Consider the following 24,163-nt stretch of genomic DNA (forward strand, 5'->3'; position numbering starts at 1 on the left):
CAAATGACTCTATATTAGCGTAGGAATATAACACAGCCCGCACAGCTTTAGATCATTTTTTGGAAATAGAATACCAAACCTTACACAAAAAAAAAACTGTATGTTCTACTATGAGAGCAACAGGGCAGGTAAACTATTGGCACGTGCATTGAAAAAGAAAAGGTTCAAATCATTTATATATGAGATCCATCACCCAAAACATAAGACTCCCCTTTGCACCACAAAAGAGATTCTTTGCACCTTTCAAGACTACTATGCAGAACTCTATAATATAACAAAACCCCCCCATCTGAGGAACATCTTTCCAATCTTAACACATATATAAGCAAATGCCAAGTCCCTAAAATCACATCAGAGCAACTACAAGCTATGAAAAGGCCAATAACCACACAAGAACTCAAACACGCAATAACCAATTTACCTAATGGGAAAAGCCCAGGCCCAGATGGCCTATCAGCCAAGTACTACAAAGCTTTCTCCTCAATTTTCGTCCCACACCTTACTCTTCTCTTTAATGAGGTTACAGAAGAAAACCCATTCCCACCCTCGATGCTTGAAGCACAAGTATTGGTAATCCCAAAACCAGGTAAACAGCCAACCACACCGGCAAATTTCCGCCCTATTTCTCTACTCAATGTAGATATTAAATTATATGCAAAAATCTTTGTGACCCGTATTAACGCAGTCCTCCCATCCCTGATCCACATAAATCAAGCAGGCTTCACACCCACACGTGAAACTAGAGACAACACCACTAAAATCCTGACCCTTATGGAGTATGCACATAACCACCAAATTCCTTCCGCGTTCATATCTATGGACGCGGAAAAGGCCTTTGATAGGCTTGATTGGGTTTTTCTGAAACAAACTTTATCTAAATTCGACTTTGACCAAGAGCTAATAATGAGGAAATTCACACTTTACAATAAACCTCAGGCAAAAGTCAAGCTAAATGATTCCATGTCAAACCCATTTCAAATCACTAATGGGACCAGACAAGGATGCCCCCTTTCACCGCTATTTTTTGTCCTGCCAATGGAAATTCTAGCCTCATACATAAGAAATGATATCACTATCACGGGTCACAAAATAGGTCCAACAGAATATAAAATCACGCTTTATGCGGATGATATATTCCTTACCCTTACAAACCCAGACTCCACAATTCCCGCTTTAATATGCGTGTTACAAACATACGGACGATACTCAAATTTTAGTATAAACATTACAAAATCTGAATTTTTTTTTTTTTTTATTAAATATTTTTATTATAAGCATAAGTTATCACAACTCTTTCAAACATTACAGATATGAAGTAAACACAGAAATCACAGGAATGGCATCTCGCATTATATTGAAATGACATGGATATTGCGTAACATAACCAGGCTTTCACCTCCATTCCTAACAGTTCTAAAGGTCAAACTATACCTGAGTGGGAGGTGAAATGAGGAGTGAGTAGGAGCGTTCACAGGTTAGGAGAGTCGTTGTCAGTTGGTAGGTTAAGGTTATGGCGTTTTCCGCCTTTTGATCTGCTTTGTAAAAGCGAAATTACGCTAGTAGTCGGTTGTTATGTGGGTATTGCCTGCAAAAGCAGCTGAGCGGATGCGCGGGGCCAACAAGGGCCACCGCTCCAAAGGAGTGAAATCAAGATTCAGCCATCCTTGCGCTATCGTGGGCTAAAGTACCCCCTCTGAGGGGGAAGAAGGTATTAGATGGGGGGGGGGGGAGGGGGGGGGGGAGGGGCTCATTGAGTGGAGGGGGGGGGGATGGACAGACCGTCCTGGTCCCGTATCAGGGGCCAGTGACACTGAGGGGCAGGAGATCCTAACGTTTAGCTCTGATGCTCTGTAGGTAAGCTTCCCAGGGTTCCCAGACAAGACAGAAAATTTCCGACTTGCGCCGGACTCTGTAGACAAAGTCTTCCATGGACTTGACATAATTTAGGTATTCCATTACACTCTGCCATTTTGGAGGGTGCACTTTTTTCCAGTTCCTGGCAATTGCCATTTTAACTGAGGTGAGTATGTATATAAGAAGGGTTCTCTTGTGCGGAGGCACTTTCTCCAAACCCAAGTGCAGAAGAGCCATTCCGGGGTCCTTTATCTCTGGAAGGCCCATCAAGCAACAGATCTTACTGGTCTTACTCCAGAGTGACTTTAGGTTGGGACAAGTCCACCAGGTGTGTAGTGGGGTGCCAATGCCACCACAGTTTCTCCAACAGGAGGGGGAGTGATTAGGATAGAGGGTCTGCAGTCGGGTGCCACCTGGTGAGCATTTTAAAGTAGAGCTCGTACATCGTGGTGCAATGTAAAGCAGCCTTGGTCTTGGCGATGGCCAATGCCCATTTCTTAGGGGAGTATACCGTTTTTAGATCTGCCTCCCAGGAGAGCATGTGTCTCGTCTTAGGAATTGTGGGGGGAACCAGTAGGCATCGATAGTGTGCCGTGAGGGGTTTATAGGTCTGGAGGCCCGTTTTCCATCTAGATTCCCAAGCCGTAAGAGGCCGTGGGGCATCTCTCAGGAACCCCCAGGCTTTTAGTAGAGATCTTAATCTTAGAAGTTCAAATTCCAATTGCCGCGGGACCTCAAAGTTTGCCACCATCTCGTCTTGCGTTAGAAGCCGACCTTCTACGTAAAAGTCACCTACTGTCAAAATTTCGATCTGCCGCCACCAGTTCAGTCTCATGTTGGGGAGGGTCTGAAGTATGGGGAGTACAGGTTGGATAGGAGAAGGATGGGGGGCGATCTGGGTGTGGTGTCGCAATTTATACCATAGCATTTGGCATCCTCTCACAATTGAGTTAGAGATGGTGTGTACGGTGGCAAGATGCGGGGGGAACCACAGCAAATCAGATAGATCTATATAGGCAGGTAGTGATGCCTGTTCCAGTTCCCTCCATCTCGTGGGAGGGAGGTCTCATCCCCAAGCTGAGACATGAGAGATCATTGCCGCCTCATAGTACATCTTCACGCTTGGCAATCCCAGCCCTCCCTGATCTAGGGGGGACTGTAAGATTGAGGCCGCGACTCTAGGTTTCTTGTCGTTCCAGACATATCTATTAAAAAGGGTCTGAAAATTTTTCAGAAGCTTATCTGGGACTGGGAGGGGAATACATTGCATAATGTACGTTAGCTTGGGTAGTAGCATCATCTTCAGGGCTGCAATTCTACCCATCCAGGAGAGTTCATCATATTTCTTTGCTCTCAGGTGTTTGTCAACTGCCTTCAACAAGGTGTGGTAGTTCTCCTGGAGGACCGTCTCCTTGTCATGAGACAAGAAGACCCCAAGGTGCCGGATACCTCTGGTAGACCATTTGAAGGAGTATTGCTGTCGCAAATCTCTCTGTTCTTGATGGTCAAGATGAATCGGGAACGCCTCCGTCTTGGCTACATTTATTTTGTAATTAGAGAGTACACCGAATCTTTCAATGAGAGCCATCAGCGGTGGGAGCGATAGGGTCGGCTCGACAATGAAAAGTGTAAGGTCATCAGCGAATAATGCCACCTTTTGTACTGAATCATGTAGTAACAGGCCCTGGATTTGGGTGTCCTGCCTAATGGCTTCCGCTAATGGCTCCATAACCATCGCAAAGAGGAGCGGCGACAGGGGGCATCCCTGCCTCGTTCCTTTTCGTATATGTATCCTAGGGGAGCAAAAACCTAACCCCTTGACCACTGCTGTGGGAAGGGTATATAGGGCCTCAACTGCCTTACAAAATGAGAGCGGGGATCCCAAATGTTCTCAGAGTCTCAAACATATATTCCCATCTCACCCTGTCGAACGCCTTTTCGGCATCTAATGACAGGGTGAGAAGGGGCAAGCCCATATCATGTGACTCAGCGAAGATGTTCAACAGTCTACGGGTATTGTCAGAGCCCTGTCTGCCTTGGACAAACCCGACTTGGTCTAGGTGGATTATAGAAGGGAGGTGTTTCCCTAGTCTTGTCGCAAGAACTTTAGAGTATATCTTGATGTCCACATTGATAAGGGAAATAGGTCTATAGCTCCCGCATTCCTTGGGGTCCTTCCCTTCTTTAGGGATGGTCATAATATTGGCCTCCAAGAATTCCCTTAACATCTTGCCTACTTTAGCCACATCGTTAAACAGTCGGAGTAGAAGAGGAGAAAGGAGAGAGACAAAGGTTCTGTAGAAGAGGGTGGAGAAGCCATCCGGACCAGGGGCCTTGTGAGGTTTAAGGGACAGGATGGCCGCCTTCACTTCCTCTAAGGTGAATGGTCTGTCAAGGTCTTCAGCAGACTCCTCGCTCAGCTGTGGTAAACGCAACTTGGTTAAGAATTGCCCCAACTCCTCACCGCTCACCGGTGGGTCGTTAGAACCGCTGTCTAGATCATAAAGGGCAGCATAATAGTCTGAGAAGGCTTGACCAATCTCCCTAGGAGAGTAGACCATGCCGCGGACAGAGTTGATGGTCGGGATCCTACTGGCAACCGCTCTATTACGAAGTTTGCGGGCCAAAAGCCTATCGGCTTTGTTCCCTTTGCTATAGTATATTTGTTTTAATTTGAATAGGTTGGTTTGCACTTTTAAAAGCTCTCGTTTGTTGATCTCAGACCTTATTACACCCACCTGGGTGGCAAGAGCGGGGTCTGGGGCTTTTTTGTTGGCCATCTCTAGGAGTCTCAGTTCGGCGTACAGTTTCGATAAGGGAATCTTATGAGCCGTTTTCCATTGGGCCTTTTTCTTTATGAAATGACCTCTCAGGTATGCTTTGAGGGTGGCCCAAACTATTTCGAGACTCGTATCCCCAGTGTCGTTGTGTGCCAAGAAATCTAGGATGGTTTCATTTAGGAGTGGAATCTCTGTTTCCGCGAGACACTGGTCTGGAAGTTTCCAGGTCGGCCTACAGTCAGGGGACTGTAAGGTTAAGAGTTGGGCGCTAACCATATCGTGGTCTGACCACGGACAGGGCTTGATCTTTGACATAGCAAATTTGTCAAGTGTCCATGAGTCGCAGAGCAGATAATCCAACCGGGAGTATGAATTATGAGGTACCGAGTGGTGTGTGTAGTCTAGTTCGGTCGGAGCTAAGCATCTCCAGACATCAAACAGTCCAAATTGATACATTAGCCTACGGAAGGCCAATGACAGTGAAATTAGGTTACGGTCAGTTGGGTGGTTTGTGTTTTTTTTCTTGTCCAGCACTGGGTTCCAGACCAGATTCAGATCGCCTCCCACCAAGAGATTTTATTTATTTATTTATTTATTTATAAAATATTTTACCAGGAAGGATACATTGAGATTTCTCTCGTTTTCAAGTATGTCCTGGGATCACAAAACATTGCATTGATACAATAGGGTACAATAAAATACAAAAACAATAATAAAAATACACATTATATGCAAACATTTAACATAGAGCAGGTATGAAATATTTAATCAACCATGACAGGAGCATTCTGTTTTGAGATATGTATAGAGGGATCTCTTAAAGGATTTTAGGCTTGGGGAAGTTTTTAAAGTGTGAGGGAGGTCATTCCATAATTGTGGCGCTCTGTAGGAAAAGGAGGATCGAGCTGCTTTTTTTTTGTATTGAGGCAAGCTAAATAATGTGCCGTTATTGGATCGGAGGTTATAGGAGGTGGGAATAGCAGGGGAGAGCATTCTGCTCAGGTAGGGTGGGAGCTTCCCAGAAAGGCTTTTAAAGACAAGGCAGGAAAGATGGAGGGTGCGTCTGGATTCCAGCGACAGCCAGTTTAGTTATTTTAGCATGTCACAATGGTGGGTCCTGTAGTTACATTGTAGCACAAAGTGGCAGAGCGAGTTATATAACGTATTTAGTTTATTAAGGTGAGTTTGCGGAGCAGGTGCATATACTATGTCCCCATAATCCAAGATAGGCATCAGCATTTGCTGTACAATCTTTTCCTTTACTGTAGGGCTGAGGCAAGATTTGTTTCTGTACAGGGCACCTAGTTTTGGATAAAGTTTAGAGGCAATTTTTTCTATGTGGAGTCCAAAAGATAGATAGGGGTCTAACAACATACCTAAGTATTTAAAAGAGTGGACTGCGGTCAGCGTGCAATTGGATTTTGTTTTGATGCGAAGATGGGAATTTTGTAATTTATGTATTTTAGGTCCCGTTCCAAAGATCATTGTGACCGTTTTGTCAGTGTTTAGGAAGAGTTTGTTTTTTGAGATCCACTTTTCTACCTCTGTGAACTGGTCTTGGAGCACTGTTTCAAGCTGCAGCAGATCAGATTTGTTTGCATAGATTACCGTGCCGTCTGCGTACATGTGTACAGTTGAGGATTTGCAGACATTAGGCAAATCATTTATAAATAATGTGAATAGATGTCCTCTCTTGATTAGATCTAGCTTGTTCAAGAATTTTCGGAGAAAGGGAATCTGTCCCGTATTCGGGGCATAGATGGATGCCAACGTGTAGAGGGCTCCATTCAGGGCACAAACTAGGATAAGGAATCTACCCTCAGGGTCTCGTTCAATATGGTCTATCCTACAACTGACATCACGGTGGATCACTATGGCTACTCCTCTTTTTTTTTCGTATAGGAGGCAGTTTCACAGATCGGGTACAAAGGGGAACTCCTGGGCTGTTTAGAGCCCCTTTCCCAGTGGGTCTCCTGCAAAAACATTAAGTGTATTTTGTGGGTGAATAGGTAGTTATACAGGAGACTCCTTTTAGTAGGTGTGTTAAGTCCCTGGACGTTCAGGGTGGCAGCCAAAACGGGAGCCATGTTATGAGCGGATGCCTCCTGGGTAACAAGTGAGGACCTCAGTTGTGGGCAAGGGGATAGGTTTTAAGGCGGGTGGTGCAGGTAAGTGAGGATGAGGGGATATGGGTGGGGAAAGGAGGGAGGCGGGTGTTGGAGCACTTCAGGCCACGAACAGGATGTCTTGAGTTTCAGACGCTACTAGCGTATGTCGATGTGTATATAAACACTATCACAATGAGTGATCTCGCAACTAACAGTTGGAGAGCACAACTATAGATGTGGGGGGGGGGGGAGAGGCCAGCAGAAATAGCCGAGCCCCAGTCAGTCAGTTTAAAACGTGCAAGAATAAGAAGAGAGAGAGAGAGAGGGAAAGAGAGAGAAAAAGAAAACTCTCTCCCCCCCTCTCTCCCGTCCCCAGTCCTTATTTTAATTATCTCGCTGTAAGCGAGAGTCTTATATTATATTACTGTAATGGACGCATATTGTTATCTCTGGTATAAGGCTAAGAAAAAAATTGGGGTAAGGGAAGTCTAATCTCAGCTCTGCTAGAATGAAGATTGGGGGAGAGAGTGAAAGACTTGTGTGTTAGTCTGTATTTAAGGTTCTCTGTCTATAGTGTCTCCTCGAGGGAGGTTGTGTGCATACAAGGTGCTCTTGTGGGGCAAGGTATTCCAGGCCCCAAATTTCTGCTATTATGAACAGAGATATTAGAATGGACAGCCCAAAGCAATAAAAAGAAAAACAACCATAAACAACATCAACATCCTTATAAACAGACAATATATGATGGCCATCGTCAGTTCGCAGGGGCTAAACTTGGGAGGGGTGTCGACCTTGTACCTTAGGGCGATTTTCTCATGGAAGTCTGACGGCCGCCAGGTTGAAAACTAATCTAATTCCTGATTGATCAGGTATAAGTGGGGGTGGCTGTTAGTATAAATGGCATGAGATTGTCACAATCGGGGGGGCATATATTCAAGGTGATTATGAACAGCTATAAATGGTGTACTTAACATTAGGGATATTGGTCACAAGTGGGGATTGAAATGTGTGCAACTCCTGACGATAGCCATCTAAACTTTGTGAGGTATATACATAAATATCAGTTAGAACAGCAACAAAGTAAACAGTAACAACATGAATAAGGATAACAACCCATAATGATGACCATCAACCCAAAAGGAGAAACTTGGGGATGGCATAATTCTATGGCCTCAAGGCTGCTATTTCATGGGAGAAGAGTAGGAAAAGGGGGGGAAAGAGGGAGGAGGGAAGAAGAGTAGTGTAGAAAAGTGTAGAGAAAAAAGAGGAGAGAAACAGGAGAGGAGTGGAGGGAAAACAAGGGGGAGAGACAGCCAGAGAACAACAATGTAGAAAACATCCATTGTGTCTTAGTAGTCTCACCAATCTTCGTGTACCCTCGGTACACACGAGTCGGTCTCTGTAGAAGTAGAGAGTCTCTCAATTAAAAGTCCCCAGTTGGAGAGATAACTATCAGCACATCAGAGCAATGACCAGTATGGAATGTCTCATGTGGGAGCGTCTCTAGTCTTTGATATTGAGGTATTCCTCTGGTCACTGCTGGGTCTCTGCGGAAGGGCGCCCCACTCAGGGGCAGATGCTCTCAGGCCTCTACCTGGAACAATTGCTTGGGGAGGTACCGGTAGGTCCTGGGGTAGTAGACCCCATCTTTGGAGTAACTCCCTTGCCTGTTGAGGTGAGGATGCCGCATATTGCTATCCATCTTTATTGATGTAGAGCTTAACAGGGAAGCCCCATCTGTATTTGATGCCTTTGTCCCTCAAGATTTTAGTGTAGGGTTGATAGTGTCTTCTAATCTGGAGGGTGTGGGGAGAGAGATCTTGGAATACCTGGATGTCAGCATATTGCTCCGGGAGTGACTTATCACTTGCCAGGGTTCTCAGGAGTTTCTCTCGAAAAGTATAATAGTGTAGACGGGCTACCACATCTCTTGGCTTATCGCCTTCGGCCGTCCTCGGCCTCAGGGCTCTATGGGCTCTGTCAAGGAGCATCTCTTTCTCAATCTCCGGACCAAGGACTGCGACAAAAAAATCTTGCAGGAATTTTTCAAGCTCCTGTGGGGGCACAGATTCAGGGATACCCTTCACCCTAATATTGTTGCGACGAGTCCTGTCTTCGAGGTCTGCAAGTTTGAGTTCCAGGTCAGTAATCTGTTCTGCAAGACTCTGCGAGTAATCTAAGAGGTTGCCATGATCTACTCTGAGGTCCTCCTGCTTGCGCTCCAGCGCATCAGTTCTTTCCCCTATTAGGGCTATGTCTCTTTTCAGATCAGCGTGGCCCTTATCAAACTTCTTAGAGAGGGAGTCGTGATGCGAGGCTAATAGTGACCTGATAGAGTCCATAATGTTGTTATCTGTGTCAGCATCTTGGTGTTGAAGACGGCCTGTAGCCTGGGTTAGTGTTGTTCGGATGCGAACATCGTTAAGGCTGCTTGTGTCCGAGGCATCCTCCTCCGAGACAGATTGCTGTCTAGGTGTATGTTTGTTAAAGTGGTCGGCAACTGTCCTCTTCGGAGGTTTGTGGGAATTTTGTTTTCTTTTGAAGGCTTGCGGCATCTTGTGCTTTTGCAATTGTAGTGGCATGAGATATAGAGGACAAATAGTGGGAAAGAGTAAAGACTGTTTTGCACTATAAAGATATCCGTTATAGGACCGACTGGGGCTATGGCATCAGGGCGTAGAGCTATTACATTGTCTTCACAATTTCTGGCATCTCCTGTGAATTGTGGCTGAGCTAGCTAGGAACTGTGCCTTAAGATCTGAGAGCAGAAATAGTTTTCACTGAGGTGTATAGTCTAGTCTCTCCCCTGGGGGGTTGTCCCCTTAGGACGATGTGGGGTAAGGTATGGGGGTATGACCCGCAGGCAATCAGGGCCGGCGGGAAAGGGAGGGGAGAGACCGGCGAAGGAGCTGTGGTTAAAAGACAAAATGTGGGTATATAGTGTGGGCAGGTTGGAACTGTAGACATTAATCAGGGAGCAAAATTGTTGGCGTTGAAGCTGCAGCTATGTAAAATTAGTGCTGCCAGTTAAGCTGCAGAGCATCTCTGTGAATCACCTAACACACACAGTCCCAGAGGATACCTTTAAAGGTACTGTAGAAATAAAAGTGAGGAGATTGCATGAGGCTCAAAGTGTTAATATTATTATCTCCCGTTATAACTAGCCCCCTCAATACTGTGATCTCTAATGAGGCCTTCTCAGATTGCCACGTGGGTGTGGATTAGGGAGAGAACAGCTCACAAATCTCCATTGAGGGCCCCCACTATAATGAGTTCAAAAAGTACCTGCGTGTGTTAGAAGTATGCTGAGGTAGGCAGTCCACAGGGCCCTTTTATTATCTCCTTAGTCTGACCACTCTGTTAGCTTTCACTTAGACTCCCTGTTTATTATGCGGTAGTTGAGCTGCACCGGAGCGGGTCTCCTACTCCCCGGGACCAAGTGAGATGAATATAAGCTCAGGCGTTAGAGGCCTCCAGGTCCCCTCGCAAATAGGTTATGTTAGGATGCCAGTTGTCCGCACAGTAACAGCGTATTTACCCGCTTCACTTCAGTGTCGGATCGCAGATCACTGCAGCACTTTTTCTCGTAGGGTATAGCGGAGCCTTCTCTTTCACTGCTGCTTGGTGACGTCAGCCTGTAATGGCGCTCGTTCGCGCCCCTCCGTTTGCAGGTCACACAGTCGGGAAAACTTCTCAAACACTTGAAGTGCCGATACACTTCTCCCCGCCAACTCACATATATTCCCTCAGGCAGCCGATCGCCCCACAGCCAGCCCGGGAAGCAGACAGTGCAGTCTGTGGGGTCAGCTCCACATGGTGTTCTGTCCCAGCTCCGCTTTCAATATCGTCCCAAACAGTGGATATGAGCAGTGAATCCCCGTTTCAGAGTCAAAGTGGGACCTCACACACTTCGTTAACTTAAGTGACTTAGAAAATAGTAAAATAAATAAAAAAAAAGGCTTGTAAAATCCTAAATGTATTAGAATTATGCAGGAGCTCTGTCACTCTGCTTCTGCTCTGCTCGCAGGCTAACTCCGCCCCCACAAAATCTGAATTATTACATGTTACTCTATCACCGGTAACCTTAGTTAACTTACAGCAACAGTTTCAATTTAGAGCGCAAGGAAAAGCAGTCAAGTATCTATGAGTTTATATATCCCCAAACACACAAGACATTTTAACATTAAATTATGAGAGCCTCATTCTAAATATAAACTCACTAATGAGAAGCTGGAATAATAAATTCCTATCATGGTTAGGAAGGCTCAACGCAGTCAAAATGATCATACTACCTAAAATATTATACCTATTGCAAACCAAATGAGCTAGGAGGCGTGGGGGCACCCAACATACAGCACTATAGACTAGAAATCTTTATGTCTAGGGTGATAGATTGGTGTAAACATGCCATGAATAAAGAGTGGGTTCAGTTGGAAAATCATTTTGCCAACAATAATAACTTAGGTGGGAACTGTTGGCTCCCCCCAATTAGAGGTTACTCCCAAACACAATCTCAATACCAACACGAGAAACCTACAAACTCTGGGACAAAACTATAAAGCAACATACACACATCTCTACAGGGAACTCTCCTCTGACCCCAATGGTGGGAAATACTACTTGCCCATTAAATATTAAAACGAATGAAACACTTATAGTAACTATAAAAGATTCTCTCCCAGCTTATATCTTTTTTATAGCTGGGAAAGTAAAACCACAAGTCGACCTTGTTGCCAGCTGCGGTTGCAGACTCCAAAATTGGTTGACATATTCACAACTGGCACATTTCCTCTCTACACATCCATCTAAAGCCCACTTTACCCGCCCCTTGACCCCCTTTGAGAATTTGTGCACCAATCCATTGGCCAATAGGGGTATCCTCTCATTAGTACATAAACAGCTCCTAACGTCCCACTACAAAACCTTACCATCTTATGTTAGTAAATGGGAGAGAGAGATTGAAAGCCCCCTGCCAGAACAAACATGGTATGATATATTTACACATATGAGTAAATCTTCCTTTTCGATATCCATACTAGAAATGAACCTCAAATTGCTGTGCAGATGGTACTATACCCCTGCACGTCTACACCAGCTCTTCCCTAATGCCTCAGTAACATGATGGAGGGGCTGCCAAAACAGTGGAACTCCGTTTCACATCTGGTGGCAATGCTCGAAATCTAAGGAATATTGGGAATTAATTAAAAAAGAGATTGAGCAAGTACTGAATATCTCCTTACCTTTTAATATATGGACCTTAATTTTTAAACATTTTCCCAAGATAAAATGTAAGCTAAGATTATCGCTTCTGACAATAATGATTAACACCGCTAAAAAGCTGATACCATTAAACTGGAAAAAAATAGACCTCCCTACAGTGGAGGTTTGGAAGCGTACAGTTACACATAACCGAATGTTGGAAAAATACCATTATGGGTAGACACATCGACAAGACGATTATCACTCAATGTGCTTTCTATGGGAAGAATATTTAAACATAGCACCCATCACATCCCAAATGACATATAATCTGAGTAAATGACAAGGTACACATGTGCACTCTGAAAAGTATTGGCCTATAAGACGTCTTGTGTTTATTATACTTACTATTATACACACTCTTTTACAATCTTCAGTAAGCAAAAGGAATGCTAGATATCAATGTAATCTATTTTTAGATTAGAGCCGGTATACTGGTACACTGGTAGTCTATATATTAATGTATCGATATACTGCTCATTATGATAATAAGAAATATTTCTAACTACAAACTTGTTTTGAACATTGTATACATAATTTGAAACCATGTTCTAGTTATACTTGTCTAAATCCAATTGTATGCAAAATTCTTTAATAAAACTGTTTTAAAAAAATAAAAAAAAATAAAAAAAATACAGAGGATAAATGGATAACATTTAAAACTTTGTTAAATAAATATACATATAAACAAATACCATATGGTTATAAAAATAAAAATAAAAAATCCAAGCCAATGTGGCTGAATATAAATGTGTTAAGAGAAATTAGGAAAAAACGTAGGGCATTTAAATTATTCAAAGAAAATAGTAGAGACTCAAAATTCCATATGTAACAAAGCATGCAAAAAAGCAATCAAATTAGCCAAAATTAAAAATAAAAAAAGGAATTGCAAAAGATTCTAAATCTAACCCTAAAAGGTTCTTTAAGTACATAAATAGCAAAAAATCTAAGAAAGACAATATAGGTACATTCAAATGCGGGGAGGGTAGCATGATTAACAGTGACAGGGAGAAGGCTGAGATACTAAACCAGTTTTTTTCTTCAGTATACACAAGAGAGGAACCATTTGATGATACTTTGGAACAAAATAGAACATGCCAGCCCATACCATTAATTGGGTTATGTATAGAGGATATCAGGAACAAATTGGATAATATTAAGGTAAATAAAACTCCAGGCCCAGATGGAATACACCCAAGGGTGTTAAGGGAACTTAGCACTGTTATAGACAAACCTCTACTCTTAAAGGGACACTGAACCCAAATTTTTTCTTTCATGATTCAGATAGAGCATGTAATTGTAAGCAACTTTCTAATTTACTTCTATAATCAATTTTTCTTCATTCTCTTGCCATCTTTATTTGAAAAGAAGGCATCTCAGCTAAGGAGCCAGCAAATTGTGGGTTCAGAACCATGGACAGCACTTGTTTAAAGGTGCTGTCCAATCAGCAAGGACAACCCAGGTTGTTCACCTAAAATGGGCCGGCATCTAAACTTACATTCTTGCTTTTCAAATAAACATACCAAGAAAATGAAGACAATTTGATAATAGGAGTAAATTAGAAAGTTGCTTAAAATTGCATGCTCTATCTGAATCACAACATACATTTTTTGGCTACAGTGTCCCTTTAATTTTTCAAGACTCATTATCCTCAAGCAAGTACCCAAGGATTGGCATAAAGCTGATGTGTTGCCACTCTTCAAAAAGGGAAGTAGGGATGATCCTGGAAGCTATAGACCAGTTAGTCTGACATCAATAGTGGGGAAGATATTTGAAGGGATTATAAGGGATTATATTGATGAGCGTATTCGTGTAAACAAGATTATAATCAGCATGGTTTTATGAGAAATAGATCATGTCAAACTATTCTAATTAGATTCTATGAGGAAGTAAGTAAAAATATAGATAAAGGGGAATCAGTTGATGTGATATACGTATATTTTGCAAAGGCGTTTGATACAGTGCCACATGAGAGATTAATGCACAAAATTAAGGGACTGGGAATAGCAGAAAATGTTAGTTTGTGGATAAATAACTAGATAAAAGATAGGGAGCAACGAGTAGTAGTAAATGGATCATACTCAGATTGGACAAAGGTAATCAGTGTAGTACCCCAGGGATCAGTGCTGGGCCCTGTTCTTTTTAATATTTTTATAAATGACTTGGAGCTAGGATTAAATAGCGACATCTCTATTTTTGCAAATGATACTAAGTTAACTAAGGTCATTAGGTCAGAGCAGGATGAACTTTCGTTACAAAGGGACCTGAAAAAATTAGAAGTATGGGCAGGTAAATGGAAAATTAGATTTAATACGGGAAAATGCAAGGTTCTACATTTTGGAAGTAAAAATAAGCAGGCAACGTATTATTTAAATGGGACAAGACTTAGCCAAACACAGGAGGAAAGGGATTTGGGGATAGTAATAGATAACAAGCTAAAGATGGGTGCACAATGCAGGGCAGCAGCTTCAAAGGCTAATAAGATACTAGCATGTATTAAAAGAGGCATTGACTCAGGGGAGGAAAGCATAATTCTGTCACTATATAAAGCCCTGGTAAGACCTCACCTTGAGTATGGAGTGCAGTTCTGGGGACCAATCACAAAAAAAGATATTGCAGAACTAGAAAAAGTTCAGAGAATGGCCACAAAGATAATAAGGGGATTGGAGAATTTAACCTATGAGGAGAGGCTAGCCAAACTGGGTCTGTTTTCTTTAGAAAAAAGGCGCTTAAGAGGTGACATGATTACTTTATATAAATATATTCAAGGCCCATATACAGAGATGGCAGAAGCTCTGTTTATTCCAAGAAAATTGTTTGTGACCAGAGGTCACAATTTAAGGTTGGAGGAAAGGAGATTTAATCTCCTGCAACGGAAACGTTTTTTCACTGTAAGAGCAATAAAATTGTGGAACTCATTACCAAAGGAGGTAGTGAATGCCAATACCCTAGATGCATTTAAAAATTATTTGGATACATTTCTGTCTATAAACAAAATTCATGGATATGATTGCTAGTATTAAATGGGTCACCTTTTAGTGGGATTATTTAAGCTTAACTGGAGCTTTTTGTATATATTTTAGATTGGTATAGGTTGAACTCGATGGACTTCGGTCTTTTTTAAACCTCATCTACTATGTTACTATGTTACTAACGGAGTTTGAATAACACCATTTTCAAATGTAAATATATTGCAGACTATGCAACCCATTTGTGTAGACTTCTTTGTTAGTTATAACTAACTGATGTGTTATGTGTTATTCCAAAGCAAAGTTTATGTTATGTGGAAGATGTGTGCATGCGTGTGTATGTGTTATGTGTGTCTATGTGTTGTGTGTGTGTATATGTTATGTGTGTCTATGTGCAATGTGCCTGTATGTGTAATGTGCCTGTATGTGTTATGTGTGTGTATGTGTAATGTGCGTGTATGTGTTATGTTTGTGTATGTATTATGTGTTTGTATGTGTTATGTGTGTTTATGTGTTATGTGTGTGTATGTGTGTGTATGTGCAATGTGTGTGTATGTGTTATATGTGTGTTTGTGTTATGTGCATGTATGTGTTATGTGTGTGTATGTGTGTGTATGTGTAATGTGTGTGTTTGTGTTATGTGTGTGTATGTGTAATGTGCATGTATATGTTATGTGTGTGTGTGTGTTATGTGTGTGTATGTGTTATGTGTAATTGGTGTGTGTGTTTCTGTTTGTGTGGAGGGGTTGTACTGGTAGCTTAGTAGATATGTTGCTTCTTTGTATTTATTTTTATGTTTAAAAGTTGCTGAACAGCTAGGGCATATTCAAAAATAATCATAAATATATAAATTATTAAATAAACTGCAGTAAAAAAAAAAAATTAAAATTTTAATTAAACATTCAAACAAACCCTATGCTTTAGATTGCTTTTATTCTTTTAGATAAACCGGCCAACTTTATGCTTAAATAACATCTACAGTCGATAATAGTTTGGGTCCGTGATTTCTTGAATTATAGTTTCCACTTCCACACTTCCAGTTATCAACCTTAATTACAATTTTTAACAAAAATACATTTCTAAATAGCTTTATTTGCCATGTAATTAATTGAACTTTCTTTCATTGTAAAAGATCATTTAAGTTGTTTTTTAACTATTGTTTGTGCTGCAAACTATTTCTTAAATTCACTAGGCAAAGTAAAATAAAAGCCCTAATCTGCAATATTGCAACACACTTTTGGTATTTTTCCAACACTGGAAACGCCCATGGGATTGGTCCTTGAATCTGTTGTAACCTCTTTAAAAAAATATGAATTATACCACTTACAGTAGGTGTTTACTGTAGGATTACCCTGTTAGTAATGGGGTCATTTAAAAAGCTATATAGTCACATAATTTGGCCTCTGTTAGTACCATTCCCACCTCCTATCGTGTAGGAAGATTTAATACCAAATTGCACAATATACTTGTCAATTTAAACCGTAAATAGGGATAAGTTATTACTCAGAATACTTACTTGTATGAGCTATTACTTGAGGGTAATTAATTAAGGATATTTTAGTGCTTTTAACTGCCCGTATTCATCAAAACCTTATAATTAATATTACCACTTAAAATTAAAAGGTAATAATGTAGTATAAGTTATCATAAAACTTAAATCCAGCCTCACCTATAAGAGAGTTAGATAAATAGATAGATGATAGATATAATAATATATGAAGTTTAAGATATATGTGGTATATTAAGTGTTAATATTTGTGCCGCCCAAGGCACTGCTAGGGTTGCCAACCCTCCCTTGTTTTCAGGGACTAGACAACCAGTCATCACAATCTATAATAAAATTAATAAAGCAAAAATTTGGATAGCGTAGGAGAGGGAAGGCAAATTGGCATATGATTACTCCCCACAATTTGCTACCTCTAATTTCTAGGGGACTAGAGAGAGATCTAGCTTGCCAGTTGCCTTGATCAAAGTTTTCCCCTGTATATTATGGTTGGAAACATGAGTCCTTAAAAATTAATTTACATCAGTACTTTTAAAGTTATTAATTTAAAATTTGCATTTTTTTTTTCAATAGAGGTTTTCAGCTAAAACTACAGCAAAATGTTCTCTACCAATTGTTATGAAATTTGGCATAATGTTAAATATTACACATACAGGTATACCCCGTTCATACAGCGGGTTAGGGACCGGAGCCCCGCTGTAAAGTGAAAACCGCCTTAAAGTGAAACAAGGCAGTTTTAGCTTTCTTTTCACTTGCCAGTGTGTTTAAAAACTTGAAAATATGTTTGAACTAACAAATATTAGGAGTGCAATAGTGCTGCATTTAGTTTAACACTAGCACAGCACAGTATTCAATAAATACTGTACCTGTAAAATAAGGACAATGACTGTAGTAAAATTTGTCAGACTATACCACTGAGACACAGATTGCACTGTAATGCTGTAAACGGAGTGAACTGCGCATAACAAAATGGTGACAGTCCCTTTTCTTGCAATCTCACAATGATTACAGCACTGTTTCAAAATCTTTGGAGGTTGAACTTCAGCTCCACAAAGCGCTGTATTAGCGAAGCGCTGTAAAGTGAAGCGCTGTAAAGTGAGGTATACCTGTATGCAGTTGGAAAAAAAACTGTTAAAATACCAGACTGACATAACTTTGTATTCTGATTTAATGAGTAATAACAATCTGGAATTTATATTTAATATGTAAGTTATGGTGATCTGCTTATTAAGTTTACTCTAAATATTTGAGAACATTGATGCTGAAGGATTACACCTCTATTCACTTTCATGTGTATATGTAAGATTAATGCTTTTTATTTTATGTTTCACAATAATCAAACTCATTTGAATATTCCTTTTTTATAGCATTAATTTTTAATAGCAATGGGTTGTGCATTCATAAGATCAATTTTTAATACTTTATAGAAAGACCTTTGGGGTTAGCAGTTAATTTTTTTTTAAATAAAATGCAAATCCATTAATTTCTTTAACCTCAAAATCCCAATTGCCCTGAATTTGCCCTAAAATGTAAATACAATCCCAAAGTTGACCATCAATTGCTAATGTGAAAATTGATTGTAAATGTGTAAATTGATAAACATCAATATTTAAAACCTATTATTTTTACTTTATATATTTATACTTTATATATTTATATCAATAATAATAAGGTTCTTTTTTAGACAATTTCTTGTCTAAAACAACAAATCAGATTATATTATTCCTTATGAGTAAAAATGCTGATGACAGTTTAAATTGTTAAGGAATTATGCAAAATAAACAGTAAAACAAAGCATTAAATTAAATATAACGTACCTTTATTATTTATAAATATTTTTCGTGTCTCTCCTCTTCTCGAAAAGTAAATGCAAAAGGAGTAGAGCAGGCTAAAGACATATAAGCTTTATACTTGTTATTGACCACACCTAAAAACATTGCAACAAATTATACCTTTAACAAGTAACATTGTCAAATCACTTGTTTAAAAATTACTCATTATTACCTCATTGAAGATTTCACAATGACTCTATTTTATTCCATATACAAATATGAAGGGTTTAGAGACTTTTTTATGTAGGAAAAATAGATTAAGTAGATTATACAGTTCAAGCTTTCAGATGAATGAATATATATATATATATATATATATATATATATATATATATATATATATATATATATACTCATTATATGTATATATATATAATATATATATATATATATATACACTCATTTTATATATATATATATATATATATATATATATATATATAGCATATATATATATATAGCCAAATGTAGTAGTAAGTCCAGCACTTTCTTGGAAAACCCTTCACTGGGTATAGCTTCTGGTAGATTTACCTTTGCAGTGCACGTTTGCCTGGGAGGCCTGCCATACTCCCATACATAATTCCAAAAGTAGTAGTAAACTAATGTTACTTTAATAAAGAAGAAGTGTTTTAAAGAAAAGTGCTGTTGCCATTGTCTACTTTTGGAATTATATATATATATATATATATATATATATATATATATATATATATATATATATATATATATATATAAATATAAAAAAATTTGTTTGGAGCGTGTTTGTGGGAATTTGTGCCTATTCAGACAAAAGAGCATTTGTGAAGTTAGACACTGATGTTGAACAAAAAAGTTTGTCAAACCATTTCTTCATGGATCATTCCTTGGGCACAGGGGCACAGTCATGCTGGAATAGGAAAGGGCCTTGCCCAAATTGTTGCTACAAAGTTTAAGAACCTAATTGTATAAAATGACAGTGCTGATTTTAAAGTCAATTAATTATTCAGTAAAACCCATTGTACTGGCAATGTTTGTCTTTCATGGCTATAAGTTGGATTTCATACACCTGTTAGCAATGGTTCTGGCTGAAAAACCTGAACTCACTCGTGTCCACATACTTTCGGCCATACTTTTATGTTTGTGTGTGTATCACAAGCTAACAGTTGTACATAAGCGATATTGGGTTTGTCGAATTGGAATTAGCATGCGTATTACAAGTTTAAAGTAAACTCGATTACTTGAGCGCAATTGAATTTAACATGTATCGGGATAGCATCTGGATATTGTAACTTTGGCTTTTTTGTGCGAGGAAAATTTTTTACTTTCAACATATAGGGCTCCATGTACTAAGAGGTGGATGGACAGCTTTGCAACTTTCAAAGCTGTCCACGCGCCTTCGCTACATATGGGCAGCGGATCTGTTCATCTGCTAGCCCGTATGTATCATTACACACTCCTTGCAGTGTGTAATGCCCGCCCCTTCTATCGCGCTACCAATCTCGTGACTGAAGTGGCTATCAATCACCGAGAGCGAGCGAGCTCTCGTGATTTTCCCTCGCCACCTCAGAGGGGACGTAGGGTGTAAGAAGCACTGCTTCTTACATTGCGGGAAGCAGGTTCGCAAATGCGATCCTGCCCCGCAAGGGCTCTGGAGCAGCTCTCGCTGCTTCGTACATGGAGCCCATAATATGCTCTGTATTCAGAGTGTGCAAAAAGCCAAAGTCTATTGATGTTAACATGCGAGCAGGAGTGCTAAATAGCGCACCACTTATAATCTAGCCCATAGACATGAGCATTACATGTTAAATTATGTGTTTCAAAACATGGAATATTAAATGGGGTTTGCACATTACTACAGACTACTAGGCATTAGAAACCCTGAAATTTTAAAACAAAATAATTCAGTGCTTTCATGTTAATATTAACATTTTTCGCTATAGCTATTTTTTAATATAGATTTAAATTATTAATGAGTTAATGCGTTCCTAGCTGTAATTGATGATAAAATAGCTATATATCCGGATATATAAAGCTTTCCCACAAAAAACATTTGTATTTTTATGCTTTTATTTGTAATGTATTAAATCTCAGACTCACAATGCCCTAATTTTACAAGGAGAATTGCATCTTATTTTTGTATAGCAATAAAAGGACAGTCAAAAGTGCACTGAAATCATTTTCAGAGAGAATTTGCTTGAAAACACATTTAAAGGGACACTATACCCAAATATTTTCTTTCATGATTAAGGTAGAGCATATAATTTTAAACAACATTCCAATTTACTTCTATTACCTAATTTGCTTTATTCTTTAGATATACTTTAATGAAGAAATAGCAATGCACACAGTGAACCAATCACAGGAGGCATCTATGTGCAGCTACCAATCAGCAGCTACTAAGCATATCTAGATATGCTTTTCAGCAAAGAATATCAAGAGAATTAAGCAAAATAGATAATAGAAGTAAATTAGAAAGTTGTTAATAATTGTATGCTCTTTCTAAATCATGAAAGAAAAAAATTGGGTTTCATGTCCCTTTAATGGTATTTATTGTAGGCTACTAGTGTACTTCTATTTTTGATGTCATCTTGAAATGTACAGTTTTTAAAGATCTTTTCAAATGATATGAACTCAGACCTAATAGGTTCTAGCTAAGCTAACCCAGAACACCCTAACTGCCAATTACACTTGGTGCTGGGGACTCCCAATCCAGTGATATTGAAGCAATATGGCATCAGTTGGAAAGTTATACATCTATTTATTCTATGCATATTGATCTTTAATTACTGAACATGAATAGCACTGAAAATAAAATAATATAAGCAAATTATTAACAATGTAAAAACAGCTGAAACATTACACTCCCCTATATTGTTAAAACATAAGAAAAGGAATGACACATAGCCATTATACATACAAGTCAGGATACGCAGCTTTAGGTTAAAAAAACAGTAGAGTCTCTGTGCAGGAACTTGCACCTAAGGACAGGACAAAATAAGTAAGGTAGACAGACCCAGCAGATTCAAATTATACCATTATTTTATGTATTTTTTATGATATGTGAGAACTGTAAAACAAAATGTGTGGAAAAAAATATATATTTTTAATAACATTTTAATAAACAAGAATGTAAGAAGTTGTGTGTGCTTTTTTCTAAAATCTATAGTCAAAAGAAGAAGGGATTATTCTAATATAATTAAGGACCTTTAGGTCTAAATATATATACATTTGGTGTGCATATAGGGGACGCTATGAGCCTGTACACAAATAAATGCACATTTATTCCTGCAAGTTGATCATCACTATTATCATGGTGATCACCTGGATATAGGAGTTTTATTTTAAGAGGGGCCTGTGGGCTTTAAAACAAGGGTTCTTGGGCGTATCTAGGACTTTTTGATGGCCTATTAAAAATGCCTAGAGACTCCCTTAGGTGCTGAGCCAAGGGTACTTTCCGCCTGGGTCTACAAATATTTACTGCCGTTTCCTCTTAACAGGAAAACCACACAAAAAAAAACAATTTATTGTAATTATAGCATTTATATAATATATATATTGGTCGACATTCTCATCCAGTAATACATTGTACAAAGCGGTGAAATTAGTACAGTCCATACATACAGTATACATAAACACACTCACTCATATATACATACACCCAAACTCATACATACATACACACACAAACATTATTACATGCAGAAACTCATAAATACATACATGCACACTGATGCATACATACATACATATATATATATATACACAAACAGACTCATGTACACAAATACATACATAAATGTATTGTATTAAGCAGTGAAATTAGTACAGTACATACATATACATACACAATCTCACTCATACATACATATACCCAAACTCATACATAAATACATACATACAAACTCATACACACAAACTCATATATACTGTATATGCACACAAAATCATACGGACATATACAACAACCTACACACATTCATAAACAAAGTCATACCAACATACACACATTCACACAAACTCTCTCATACAGACACACACACTCATACATACACACAAATACACAGTACATACATACAAACAGATACATATATACACATACTCTCATACATACACATACTTATACATTCACAAACACAATCATACATTTACAAACACTCATATGTTCATACACACACATAGTTATACATACGTACACACACATACACACACACACATACATACATGCACACATACACATTAAGCTGAAAGGACAGGTAATGTAATTTTTAAGAAAGTATGGCAATGCCTATATTTTGGACATTCAGTATCCCTTTTCTGCAGTTCAACCTTTGCCGTTGTTCTAGCTAAAGTGACCTAGCATCTCAAATTATTTCTTCAGTTACCAAAATAGGTAAGGGCAAACTATAAGTTTAGGGAAAAGTATTAAAGCATTTTAACAGCAAACATGTGTGCAAATCATGGCATATTTGTGTTAAAGTTTACATGCAAGCGTATACCATTGGGTCATTGATTCCTGTTATCCTGTCTCTGCAAATCCTTCAATTTAGCACAGCTCGCCACTTCCAACACTGCTCACCAGTCACCACTCATCCACCCTATTAGCTCCAGAAGCCAGTGCACAATATAGAGAACACTACAAGGAATACGTGTGTGATGGCTAGCATTAAAATAAAAAAATATTGTACAGCTAGAGCAAGGCCTACCGCAGTCGCCTATCACCCATTGTGCCTGCCTGCCGTGAAGTCCCACACCCACGTTATTGCAACCCTGCCCTGTCATTTAATTATTTTTTTTTTAATTAATATTAGATAAAGTTGCAACAAATGGTATGTGTTTTTTTATTTCTGAACTCTATATTCAAAATAAGAAGGGTTATCCACATATTAATTAGGGCTTTTGATTATAAATTTATAAAACGTTGATGTGCAAAAACACGCACGTCAAGTACAGCGATGTTGTTAACTAACAGTCATCGATGTCGTGGTTATTCGGGTTTTTCCCAACTTTATTTATACCATTTCATTACTGTTCATGAACAAGCACATTTCTCTAAAGCAAATCTTTTATTTTTCATCTGTTAATGTCCAAGAAATAGCTACATTTATACCTCAAAAATCAATATCACATAAATTAATGTGTATTTAGATTTCTAGAAGTCATGATATGCTTTTAGCTCATGTTTTATTTTAAAAATGATTATTAACGCTAAATTTGTACATATATCTTTGCAAATACTATATATATATATATCTATATATATATATCTATATATATATATATATATATATATATATATATACTGTATATGTGTGTGGGTGTTATGTCAGAAAACTTTTGCAAACATATTTATACGTCCCTAAATTCTTTTTTTTGTTCTAAACAATGTTGTCTTTCATATCTCTCTGTTTATTTATATCACTATATGTATATAGTGTAAATGTATTATTATTATGAGCAGGAATAATTGCAAATATAACATGTAATCAGGGTATCATATATATTTATTTGCAATCAATGGATATTTTAAGAGCTGGGCCAGTTTTCTCTCTGTACCTGTGTAACCTCTCCTGATTGCAATCTAGTTTTAAAAAACACCCCTACACAGGTGTTGTAAAATGGGCTGGCATATAAGATGAAATTTCTTACTGAAAAAGAAATTCAAGAGAAGGAAGAAATACATTGAAAATAGCATGACAGCAAAGAGGTGATTTTAATTTCTGCTGTATCTGATTCATGATAGTTTAATGTTAGGTGGGCTATCAGTTTAAGATTATATTGAATCAAACATCAATTAAAATTTTAAAATCATTGTCTAAAATATTGCACTTTGTGTCCTAATGTCAGCATCAATGTTTACCTTTAATACTAATTTCACATA

At 38.7% G+C, this 24,163-nt stretch overlaps 1 protein-coding gene across 2 annotated transcripts in view; it reads right to left on the reverse strand.

Annotated features, from left to right (window-relative positions):
• LOC128647917 (annexin A1-like) overlaps positions 1 to 18,332 on the reverse strand; it is an 85,379-nt gene extending 67,047 nt beyond the window's left edge. The window contains exon 1 of one of the 2 annotated variants that reach the window (XM_053700603.1): positions 18,292 to 18,332. The gene's annotated coding sequence lies outside the window, so the exon portion shown is untranslated. Of the gene's footprint in view, positions 1 to 17,340; positions 17,484 to 18,291 lie in introns of those variants that run through there. The other variant, XM_053700602.1, reaches the window with a different exon arrangement.
• Between the last annotated feature and the right edge of the window lie 5,831 nt (positions 18,333 to 24,163).

Source organism: Bombina bombina, chromosome 2 (genome assembly GCF_027579735.1).
Source record: "Bombina bombina isolate aBomBom1 chromosome 2, aBomBom1.pri, whole genome shotgun sequence".
NCBI classification, from domain to species: Eukaryota; Metazoa; Chordata; class Amphibia; order Anura; family Bombinatoridae; genus Bombina; species Bombina bombina.